Source organism: Colobus angolensis, unplaced genomic scaffold (genome assembly GCF_000951035.1).
Source record: "Colobus angolensis palliatus isolate OR3802 unplaced genomic scaffold, Cang.pa_1.0 Scaffold172, whole genome shotgun sequence".
NCBI classification, from domain to species: Eukaryota; Metazoa; Chordata; class Mammalia; order Primates; family Cercopithecidae; genus Colobus; species Colobus angolensis.
This window is the reverse complement of record NW_012114844.1, coordinates 2,555,116-2,567,433: the sequence shown is the minus strand read 5'-3', so window position 1 is coordinate 2,567,433 and position 12,318 is coordinate 2,555,116.

Genomic DNA, 12,318 nt, shown 5'->3' with positions numbered 1-12,318 from the left:
TAGAATATTTGGGTACCTTAGTCTAGCCAAATTAGTACATGAAATTGCCCATCACAGCACCCTACATGTCCAGTATTTCTTGGGGCTAACAGATGAGCACATATGGGTTGTAGGCTTGGTTCATGGGCCCTGTGGCTGTGTCTCCACACTGTAAGCCTTGGGAAGAGCCTCCGAGTCATGGGTGCACACCTGAACTGTGATGATGGCAGAAAAGGACCTAGCTTTTCACCTCTTGAAAGCCCACTAGAGCCAGGAGAGTGAGCTCTGTCCCATCTCTTCTGCCCCAACCCGTTGCACACAGGCAGCCCTGGTTCTACCCTAGTTCCTTGGTGACTACAGCAAGGGAGGGTGCCCTGCAACCTTTCCTGGGCCTGATGAACCTTATACTGGGGCCTAGGAGGATAGTTGAGGATGCAGAGCCCATGCATCAGATCGCACCATTCATTCATTCACTCAACAAATCTTTATTGAGCACCTTCCATGTGTTAAGCACTGTTCTAAGGATGAGAGGCACAGCAGTAAACAGAATAGCCCATTTGAAGCTTACATTTGAGTGGAAAGAGATAGACAATAAACAGGTAAGGAAAAGACTATGTGGTATGACAGATGGTAATAAGTTTTATGGACAACTGGGGGATGTGGATGCTATTGTAAATATGGTCACAGAAGGCCTTAATCCTGTAGTACCTTTCTGCTAGAGAGCTGAAGGAGTGAGGGGAGCAGGCCAGATGGATACCTGGGGACAGAGTCCTCCAGGCACAGGAATCAGCCAGTGCAAAGCCCTGAGGATGGAATATGCTTATCATTTCTAAAGAACATCAAGGAGACTGGTATTTCTCCCTTACATAAAAGCAATCTGGGGTCAGGAAGGCTGGAGTTAGTATGGCAGCTCCACAGTATCATTAAAGATACCTCTGCTCGGCCATCCTTGGTATGTGGTTTTCAGTCTTGGGGTTACCTCATGGTGCAAAATGGCTGCTGGAGCTCCAACTAGTATACCTAAGTTCCAGGCCAGTAGAAAGAGACATGAAAGAGGTGAGGATTGGGAGGATGGAAGGGCAGAACTCCTTCCTCCTGAGTTAGGTCACTTTAAGCAGCTTTCCTGGTGGTCCCATACCACACATTTCTTACGTTTCATTGATGTAAATTTGGTCACAAGGCCATACCTCATTACAAGAAAGTCTGGAAATACAGTATTTCATCTAAACACATTGCTTGCCCTGTGAAAATTAGTTTGATTGCCCTAAAAGAAGGGGAGAATGAACACTGGGGGACAATTAGTAGTCTCTGCTACACGCAGGCTTGGAAATATCACACTCTGAGGCTGAACTGCTCCCCGTGGACTTGACTTCCTAGAGCTATGCTCTAGGGCCATATTCTCCAGTGCTTTGCTGATTTCAGTGGAAATGCTGTATAGGGCAGCTGTCAGTCGGGTGTCCCAGACGTTACTCTCCAGATCAGATTGATGTAAACACTTATTTGAATTTGGAAGACCAAAGCCTTCCCCAGGATTTTTCTGAATTCCTGGGGCTTATGTTCCCAGGGTGACATCTGCTTCTGTTGACTCAGCTAAAACCCCTGCTCTCTAGACTGTGTTCTGAGATTGTTCCTGAAGCCTTCTCTCCTGGCGTCAACCCGCAGGAGTGACTCATCTTTTTCTCAAAAGCCCTCACCTGCACATAGATAAAAGGCCCTCATGCTCTGCACAGTAGGTCTTTACTGGAGATCTCTGGGTCATGGGCAAAGGTCACTTAAAATCATTATTAATCCACTTGTTCCCACTGGCACCAGAGAATGCCGATGTCATCTGTTGAGATCACACGCTTATTCCCTTTTTGGGCATTTAACACACTTAAAGGGCTTGGTGATGTTGGGAGAACCCAATGGACCTGCCCCAGAGTCTGAAACATACACAGGGCAGAAAGAGCCAGAAATGTTCCTGGCACCAGATTCACTTAAGAAACCAAACTAATGGATGTTAATTCTGGGTCCAGCCTGGGCTTTACTTGGCAATTGCTTTTCCCTAATCTTCAGCGACAAGAGCCTCTTTGTTTTACTGTCTCCAACTCCAGAAGTGCTCACTGCCAGCCCCACATGACAAGTGACTTTAATGCTCTTTAGTTTTAGAGATCTAATTTATTGAAACCTATCTGTGTGTAATAATATGAAATAGACAAAAATGACTTTCAGAGCCAAATTTCCTCTTTTTGACAGTGGTATTTTAAGGACTAGAAGCATTTTGACCAGATGAATGGAGCTTGCAGATGGGATGATGAGCATCTCAAGGCAGGTTGGCCATAGTTATCACTGTATCTTCCTTATAATTTGTATTCCATTTATGCTTCCTGTTTTTAACTAGTGGCCCATTTGGAATATGAATGGATGACTGTGGAACTGAGAGTAGAGTTCATTTGAAACTTTACCTGACCAGGAGGAGTCAGTGCAGAGGTGTTTCTGGCAAGATGGGGCCCACTGCAGGTTTTATTGTAGGGTGGCAAGGGAGCTAGGCTCAGGGGCATGCTACTGCCCTGGGCTGGGACAGGCACTAGGGGTTCCAGGGGCCAGGAGCCCCTGTCTCTATTGCAGAGGGGAGTGGAGGAAGAGAAGCCTTGTTGCCCCCACCATGGTACTTCTCTGTCCTGAGGCCTTTCACACACACTGGTTTACCTTTGAAACACTGTACATTGAGAGCTCTCCTGAGGGTGAGTGAAGACTTGAACGAAGACAATGTTTTTGAGGACAAGGGAATTTTAGGGATTTTTTGCTGTTTTTTTTGTTTGTTTGTTTTTGTTGTTGTTGTTTTTGTTGCTGTTTTTTAATTTTGAGAAAGGGTCTCACTCTGTCACCTAGGCTGGTGTGCAGTGGCACAATCTTGTCTCACTGCAGCCTTGACTTCTCTGGCTCAGGTGATCTTCCCACCTCAGCTTCCCAAGTAGCTGGGACTACAGGTGCACACCACTATGCCCAGGTGATTTTTTGATTTTTTTGTATAGATGGGAGCTCACTATGTTGCCCAGGCTGGTCTTGAACACCTGTGCTCAAGTGATCCTCCCACCTTGGCCTCCCAAAGTCCTGGGATTACAGGCATGAGCCACCGTGCCTGGCAATTTTGGGGTGTAAAGTATCATAATTAATATTATCTCAAAGATTCCTGACAACAAAATGGATCTCAAAAGTGGTTCTATTTTCACATTTTCCCCCCTTTCTTTAGTTTGGAAGCATATTCCTTTTTACAACTCCAGAAAAAGTAATGTGGCAGGGTTGTATTCCGAAGTACTAATTTGTTTTCTGTGTATCCCCTCTCTTTCTGCCCTCTCAGCAAGTTTTCCAGGGCTGTGGGAGTATTTTGCTCTCTCTCCTCCTGCAGAGAGGCAGAAAGAAACTCGTGGGAGATGGACCAAGACTGGATGCTTGCTTGCGAGCCTGTTTTTGCTTTTTAAAATTTTGCTCTTGAAAACTAAATAAGGCTGAGGCCAGTCTTATTTTCAGACTGTTTGCCAACAGCACACCCAAAAGCTGGAGCGACAAGTTCTTTCTTGAAGAGGGAATGGAGTAGCATGGCACATCTATTCCCGCCAAGGTCATGATCCCAGAATTAAATAGACCTTTGTTGTTTATGATGATTTGATTAGTATCTGCCTTCATTAGATTTTCAGCTATTTGAGGATAGTCTGCTTTTGCTTACTGAAAGTTCATCAGTACCTAGCACATAAGAGCTACTCAATGTATACTCGTTAAGTAAGTGAATGAATTCTAGGAGATGACGGGGAGCAGATTGTGTCTTATTGATAGGTCTACTTCTAGTATTTGCAGGGCCTAACCTGAGAGTGCTCATGGAGTCTCAGTATTTAGGCAGTATAAACAAGCTATACACTGTTAACTAAAATACTTTCTATTTTCCTACCTAGATATGTTTGCTTTCATAATTGCAAAACAAACATATTTGCAAATTGATGGCTTTTATATGATTGAAAATTGGTAAAATATACAACTGAACTTAATTATCATTGCACTTGAAGAAAGCTGATGGGATAGCAATGTTTGGATGAGCATTAAAGACATAAATTCATGAATTTTATGCTTTATACATTTTTAAAATCAGATGTTATTTTTTACAATTATTTTTTCTTTCTAATTTCATTAGAATCATTAATTATGCTCTCCTGAGCTTTTCATAAATGTGTGTTTTATTGACAATATAAAATATTAAAAAGTATATCGAATTATACTTCACTGTACAAGAAGTAAATATCTTCATCAAAACTCTAAGTGTTAAAGATTGAAAAATTAAAATTTTCATATGCACTTTCAAAGTTAGTTTTCTTTGAAAATATTCAAAATTTTTAATAATAAAAAGCAAGATACAAATTATAATTAAAGAGCTTTAACATTTAATCTCAAAATTCTTCAAATAAAAATGAAATGTCTAAATTCATTTTTTGAAAATGTAATAAAATCTGTTTTGTTTTGTTTTTTGATATGGGGTCTCACTATGTTGCCCAGGCTGGCCTCAAACTCCTGGGCTCAAGGGATCATCCTGCCTCAGCCATCTGAGTAGCTGGAACTACAAGCGTGTGTCACTGCACCCAGCTCAAAAAGTTAATTAAATCTTATTAAATATATTTTATAAAAACAAAACTACTTTGCAGTCTTAGTGTTCACTGTCTATTTAGTTGCCAAAGTAAAGAATTAGTATCACTCTTCGTTTAGGTTATGATACCCATGTGCCAACCAGGTACATGTGAGTCCCTTCAGAACCACAGGTTGGAAATGAAATTTGATTTTAAAAATGTATAAAGTAGGTATGTAATTGATGAATTTATGTCTTTAATTCTCATCCAAACATTGCCATCCCATCAACTCCCTTCAAGTGCAATGATAATTAAGTTCAGTTGCCTATTTTACCAATTTTCAATCAAATAGAAGCCAAACAAGAAAAAAAAGCAAGAAAGTGGATATTTGATATAAATGAGAAATGACATTTGTTTGGGGAAAGAATCATTTACATTCTGGCTAGGAGGAAGTGTGTAATAAATTAAATAATCATTCATTTCTCTGATCTAAGCGCTTCCACTGACATGTCCACCTCCAGGGTTGGACCTGCCACAGTCCTGTGTGGCATTCACTCAGTCTCTTTTATTTTGAGAATGCAGGGTAGGGACGTGAAGAAGAACTCTCCTGGCTTGGACAGTATTACTCATGAGATTGGATATTTGCGGTACAGGTTGAGCTGCACCAACCTGAGGCCCAAGGGGTAGAAGTGCTCATATGAATTTGAACAAATAGATTTGTGTATGCATATTTGTTAGAAGCTGGCCCCTCTGCGGCATGAGTTCCAAGGAAGCGCCCCTTCCATACCTTACTCCAGCCTAAGGGCAATATTGCTTCTTTATCTCCATCTTTGGACTCCACATTGTCTCTGATATTTGTTGTGTAATAGCAGAAACTTGCTCATTTCACACAACTAGTGAGTGGCAGAGCTGAAACTGGATTCTAGAGCTTTCAGCCTTTAGGACAACACTCTCCCCATTTATGGTCTAGTGGTATGTGGACTTTGATTTTGGCCTGTGGAAGCAAGCTTCTCAAGGGCAGAGCTGTGCACTACGCATCTTTGTGTCCAATCCCCCTGTTAGACAGTAGTTGCTTCTAAATGTGTGTGGCATTGTACTCACAAAATTCCCCATTTCATAGCTATAAGCTCAAGCCAGACTCTTCTTTCAAATGATGTTAGTGCTGTATTTGGTAATCTAAGAGAAGTAAAAAGGAAAACAAAACAAAAACAAAACAAAACAACAACCTCTGTGCACCAAGGATGGTCACTGAAGCACTATGTTTGTAGCCTAAGTTTCAGCCTTTGAATGTCATCGAGTCGTTTAACTTTCTGGGATCTCTCTTCCCTTAATATACATTCACGGAAAGCCTGAGCTGCTGTCCTATCTCCAAAGTGAACCCCCATAACTCCCCCGCTTAACGGGATGACTGTTGTGAAATGGAGGTGGCTTCTAAGAGACAGCAGTAATCTTTTTTTGGGGTATATTGCCCAGCAGCCTCTGTATGGTCAGCTGAAGTATTCTCAATTCTGGGATCCTTCTTAGTTATGTGGATTAGGCAAGTGGACACTCCTTTCCTTGGAAAAAGGGTAGAGTTGGATATAACCAGGGTGCCCCTCTCCTTGGTGCAGAAGGGTGGAGAGGGAGTGGACCAAATTGCATAAGAAGTCCAAGGGATGTGAGGAACTGATATTCCAACCCTCTCTCCTAAATAATCAGAAAATTGTTTTTCTAACTAAAAAGTTAGAAAATTGCTTTGGACACACTTGTTGGGCCCTGACTGAGGTCTGTTGGCAGGAAGAGCACCCAGGGCCCTCTGCAGGTTTGTCTCCCTTTGTCCCTCTAGATCTGTTCTCCATCCTTCCCTGTGCTGCTCTTCGTGCCCCTGGAGGCTGACCTCATTGGACAACATCACCCAGGCTCATGCCCTCTGGCTGCTGGTTAGGACTGACCAGTGGAAGTGCAGGCAGAGGTTGGAATATAGAGGGAGAAAGCAGCAGGGAGCATCATTCTCCTTACTCTTTCCCTGCTGAGCCATGGTTTGGGCAGTGGCTGTGTCCCACTGTGCCCTACTGCTCCTGTGGGAAACATAACCACAGCCTTTGCTAGATTCTGGTGCCACTGTTTTCTCCCCAAGCAAGGGGCAGTAATGGCTTCTTATCGTTGTTAACCCTGGATTAATCATCAACCCTTACTGATTCTCTTTACCTTACCTGTCTCTCTGAAAATTGTCCCAAATTAAACCCTCTTCACTGAGCCTTTTGAATTTGCCACTTAAATCCTGATGAATAAAGCCATTGGTATTAAGGGTGACAATGGGACCCATGGAGTGAGGGCTATTATGGTAGAAGTGGCCCCATGGAAGCCCTTGGAACCGCCTCTTTGTGCCAAAATAGTAAACCAAAAGCAATACTGCATTTTCAGGGCAATTGAATTGTGCCCCCATCAAAGACTTGAGAGATGCAGGACAGGTGGTTCTAATCATATCACTATTTAAGCCACCTGTCTGGCTTATGCAAAAACCAGGTGGATCCTAGAGAATGATTACAGATTTTCATAAACACAATCAGGAATCGATGCCATTTCAGAAGTTGTTCTGGATGTGGTATCTTTGTTAGAGAAGATCCGCTTAGCCCCTGGCACCTGGTATGCACCTGGTATTGTGCCTGGTGACTAGAACAGTAATTTGCAAAGGGTAGTCCCTGGATTAGCAGCTTCAGCGTCACCTTGGAACATGTCTGATGTACAATTTATAGAACTCTACTGAAGACCACCTGAATTAAAAATTTTAGGGGCTTACCAGCTGTGTTAGAACAAGCTGTCCAGGTGATTCCAATGCATACCGAAGGTTGAGAACTGTGGTATTAGAAATAGTTTCCACTGCATCACAATCAATACAGATAATCAGAAGGAGTTCACCTTCACCTGTTAGAAGACTGTGGCACACCCTAAATGCATTACCTCAGGGATCTGCCAGTTCTCCTGGTCTCTGGCATATTATATGAGACCCTTCTTATCTTGACAGCCCATAGAACTTTATGATTGTCTGCTACATTGATAACATTATGCTACTGGGATCTGGTGAATGAGGACTAGCGAGTGCCATACTGCCACATGCTTGCCAGAGAGGGGAAGAAACATGTGGAGGTTCAGTGGCCTCCCACATTGGTGAAACTTCTTGGGTTCTAGCAGTCTGAGGCCTGTTGGAATATCCCCACTAAGATGAGAAACATGTTGCTTCACCTTGTGTCTTCCACCATAAAGAAAGAGGCTCAGCAGTTGATGGATCTCTGGATTTTTGAGGCAATGTATAGAACATTTGTGTGTGTGTGTCTCATGGATTTACTGGTTACATCATAAGACCGCTGGTTTTGAATGGGGCCCAGAATAATAAAGGACTCTAGAAAAGATATATCCAGACTGTGATGAAAGCTACTCTGCCGTTTGGTCCTTAAGATCAGCAGATCCAATAGTGCCAGAAGTGTTTGTTGCAAATGGGGATGCTGTGTGGAATTCCCAACCATCTCCAATAGGAGAATCACAGCATTGACCCAAGTGAACAGGATGGGAAGAGGGTCCAAGGCAGTCTTCGGGAGATATGTGTGAAAAGACATCTTTGAAGGGGCCCTGGGTGTCAAGATATTCAAGGGCCATCTAAATGCTTACTGGAGGGCATCCACTGCAGAAAAGACTCTCAACGATCAGGTGGATAAAATGACCCAACTTGGGGGTGTCAGCCTCTTCCTCTGTCTACTCTGGTGTTTGCTCAATGACATCATGAACAAAGTGACTGTAGTGGAAGGGACAGAGGCTATCAACACTATGGGCTTTCCCTTGCTAAGGTCCATTGGTTTCCATAACTTCTGGATATGTAGCCTTCCAATGAATGAGACCAATGCCAAGCCCCTGATATGGCACCATTTCCAGGGATGGGTGGTGGGAGATAGACCAAACATTTACTTGGTAGAAGGTTAATTAAACTGAGTCCCTTTCATCATGGAGGGCAGTAGGAATAGACACTTATTCCGGATATGGATTTGCCATCCCTGTCCCTCCCCGCCATTTGTGGTGGTTCATTCTGTTCATTTTGTGCTGCTAAAACAGAATAACACAAACTGGGTAATTTATAATGAATAGAAATTTATTTGGCTCACAATTATGGAGGCTGCAAAATCCAAGATCAAGGAACCAGCATTTGGTGAGGACCTTCTTGTTGCATCATAAACATGGTGGAATGAATCACACGGGCAAGAGAGAAAAGGGGACGAAACACCCCCTTTCAAAACAAGCCCACTCTCGAGATAACAGCATTAATCCATTCATTCCACCCTCATGGCCTAATCACCTCTCGTCGGGCCCCACCTCTCAACACTGTTGCATTGGGAATCAAGTTTCCAACATATGAACTTTGGGGGACACATTCAAACCACAGCATATTCATCTCAGTATATCCCACAAACATGGCCTTTAAACAAGAAACCTTAGGTTTTGTGGGTTTGGAAATCTCTAGTGACCAAGAGGAACTGCTTCCACCAGGGAGTATAGTTATGGGTCTGTTAAATTGGAAGATGATCTTGTGCCATCTGGGGTACCTTATATTGAAACATTGGCAGAGAAAGAGATCACTGCACTGTCAGGATGGTTCACCCCAATATCCAAGGGAAAGTAGGGTTTCTGCTACACAATAGGGGCAAGGAGTACTAGCTTTGGAACCCTGGGATTCGCTAGGGCACTTGGTACTCCCTGTATCCCTTGTCCTCATTCTGTAAGCCTGAGGTGGGGGCATGAAATTAGATTTCTAACAGGCTCCCCAGAGATGCCAATGCTGTCCATCCTTGGACCATAGTTTGAGTAGTGTTGCCCTAGAGCACCTGTTATTCTTTTTGAGAATTTTACAGTGCTTCCAGGTGAGATCTTCAAGGCCTCTTCATGTTCTTTAGGAATCTGTGGTACTGTGGCAACTCAATGAAGACAGGGCACCAAGAATTTGAATCCTCTGTGGATGAAGATTTGGGTCATTCCACCAGATAAAATAATCCAACAGCTAAGGGACTGCCAGAAAGTAGAGGGGCTATGGAATGGGTGGTGGGAGAACAAGACTACAGTTACCACTCTGGGCCCCATGATCAGTCACAGAAGGGGGCACTAGCAGTTGTGCTTTACAGGAAGTGTTCCACTTACCCAGGAGTGGCTACATTATAATTTAAGTTGCAGGTGGGAACGGGACTAAATTGCTATCACCCCCAGACAATATGGTGACTGGTGGGATTTTATGTTTCCCCTGTGCTGGGGACAAAATATTTTCCTCCCATCTAAGCAAAGTTTGTGAATGGCTGCTAAGTGGTAATAGGATGAATTGTGCTGGGTTTTCTTCTTTTGCTCCAGTGTGCTGCCTATGTGGACCGTATCACTTAGGGTCCCCTGACCTTTAGCTTCTGTTGTTTTTGGCCAATGGAAGACCCAGACAGGAGATTGGAGGGCAGGAGGCAAGAGGTCAAGGTATTTATTCCCCTAGCTCTCTTCCTACTGAGCTGCAGTGGGTGCAGGAGTTTTGATCCTCTAGCTGTGGCCAGGGCTTCCATCAGGTGACTCCTTCTCCATGGCTGTAGCTCTCCCTGGGTTCTAGATCCTCCTCCTTGTCTCTCTAGGCTGAGATGGTAATAGTTTGTGGCCTGCCTGTCCCCGGATAGTTTGTTTTAGTTTTTTATTTTTAGAGACCGTGTCTCTCTCTGTCACACAGGCTGGAGTGCAGTAGTGTGATCCTAGCTCACTGTAACCTCAAACTTCTGGACTCGAGTGATCCTCCCACCTCAGACTCCTGAGTAGCTGGGACTATAGGTGTGCAACACCACACCCAGCTAATTTTTTAAAAAACATTTTATTTTTTGTAGATAAACAGCTTCTTGCTTATGTTGGCCAGGCTGGTTTCAAACTTCTGGGCTCAAGCAGTCCGCCTGCCTTGGCCTCCCAAAGTGCTGGGATTACAGACATGAGCTTCCTTGCCCGGCCATCCCTGGGTGTTTTAGTCTTCCCTGTTGCTTTCCATACCCTTGCCCAAACTCTGCAAATATTCTTTCATGAAACTATCTTCAGTCAGTGCTTCATGCGTGCCATCTCTTTCCTGCCAAGACACTGAAAGCTCCCAAGGAGAACCCTCCTAAAGGGAGAGAGTCTTTGCTGATGACCATCAAGCTCATAAGGGCTGGTGTGGCTGAGGCTGTGTGTCCCTCTGGACACAGGCAACCTGTCTTTGTGCTATGATTGGACAGAATAGCTGGGAACGTGGATGTGGATCCAGATAACTCTGTGTGAGCACCTCTGCACAGGCTGGGCTACAGGGCATTGCGGGTGGTCATTGATCATGCATGGCAGAACCAGTCCTCAACAACAAGACCTAGTGGTATGAAACCACACTAGTGCATACACCAAGCTTTGCAGTTCTCTTCACTTGGTGTTTGAAAGCAGGACCAGCCCCTTTTGGATTGATTTAGCCTCTGAAGTTCTGGAAATTTAATGAGACAAGGAGACACTGGTTTTCAACTCAATAAGAACATGTAGACATTTGAGCAACTAATTAGAAAAAATGAAATATCTATGATGGGAATGATATGCCAGGATGGTAAAGCTAGGGTCCTATTATATGTATCCAACTCTCTGAGCATCCTTAGGGGCCGCGTTTCTTCTAGTGATCATCACTCTGAACTCTTGGTTCTGGATATTTCTGCTACCCCACTTGTCTGTGGGACTGCTGGCCCCTTCCAGATCGTATTTCCCTACATGACCCACCACCGAGGTGTCTTCATTGTCCCAAAGACCACTGCTGCAGAGTGGATCGTTTATCAGACTTTAGAGAGGGCTTGGGGTGACATGAAGGGAGTGTAGCTGAGCACAGTACAAGCAACAACTTAAAACTGGCCTCTAGGCATCATTGCCTGGAAAACCCACCACCCATTCTCTGCTTTGGAGAGTTCCTCTCCAGCCTGTGTTCTCCTTAAGTCCTGGGTTGTGGCCAACTTCACAGGCCTCCCATTCTTTTAATACTTTTCATTTCTTCTCTGCCAACTTCTAGCCTTGAAGACTTCTGTTCATTCCTTTTGCTGATCAGTTTATCTTTCTATCCACAACCCCAAAGTTCATCTCAGCTTGCCAGAAACGAGTTGAGATGCTCTGGTCACAAAGGACCATCTCCTCTGTGCTTCAGCAGCATAATGCAACAATTGAAGCCTGAGATTCCAGTTGCTTTTTTCTCCTTAATATGATCCAGTTCTTAGATAGGTCTCCCTCCGCGCTGTGCTCCATGTGTCTCTTAGATGGAGGGAGTGTATAGTAAATATTTATTCTCCCCTGTCCTAAGCAAGCACCCTGCCTTCATCATATGTATTTTAATCTTTCTTTTTTGCTTGGAACATGTATAATAGGGAAAATGGAAGAAATCCAAGTATTTAATAATAAGAAGCTACATAATTATGTATGTGCACTAGATGTCATGTTTTATGGCCATTAAAATGACAAGTGTGAAGAATGTAGTAGCAACATGAAAGTATACTTATGACGTAGTATTAAGAGAGTGTGATATAAAATTATATAGCAGATCTTCATGAAAAAAAATCTTGCATGAGGACAATGATTAGAAGGCAATATATGGACACAAAATTAAAATTGCTGTTTTTTGGAGGCTTGGGTTGGGAGTGCTTTTTATATTTTCCACCCTTCCTGAAATGTTACTATTTCCTGTTGCCATCAAACAAGAGTCAAGAGATAAGGTGAA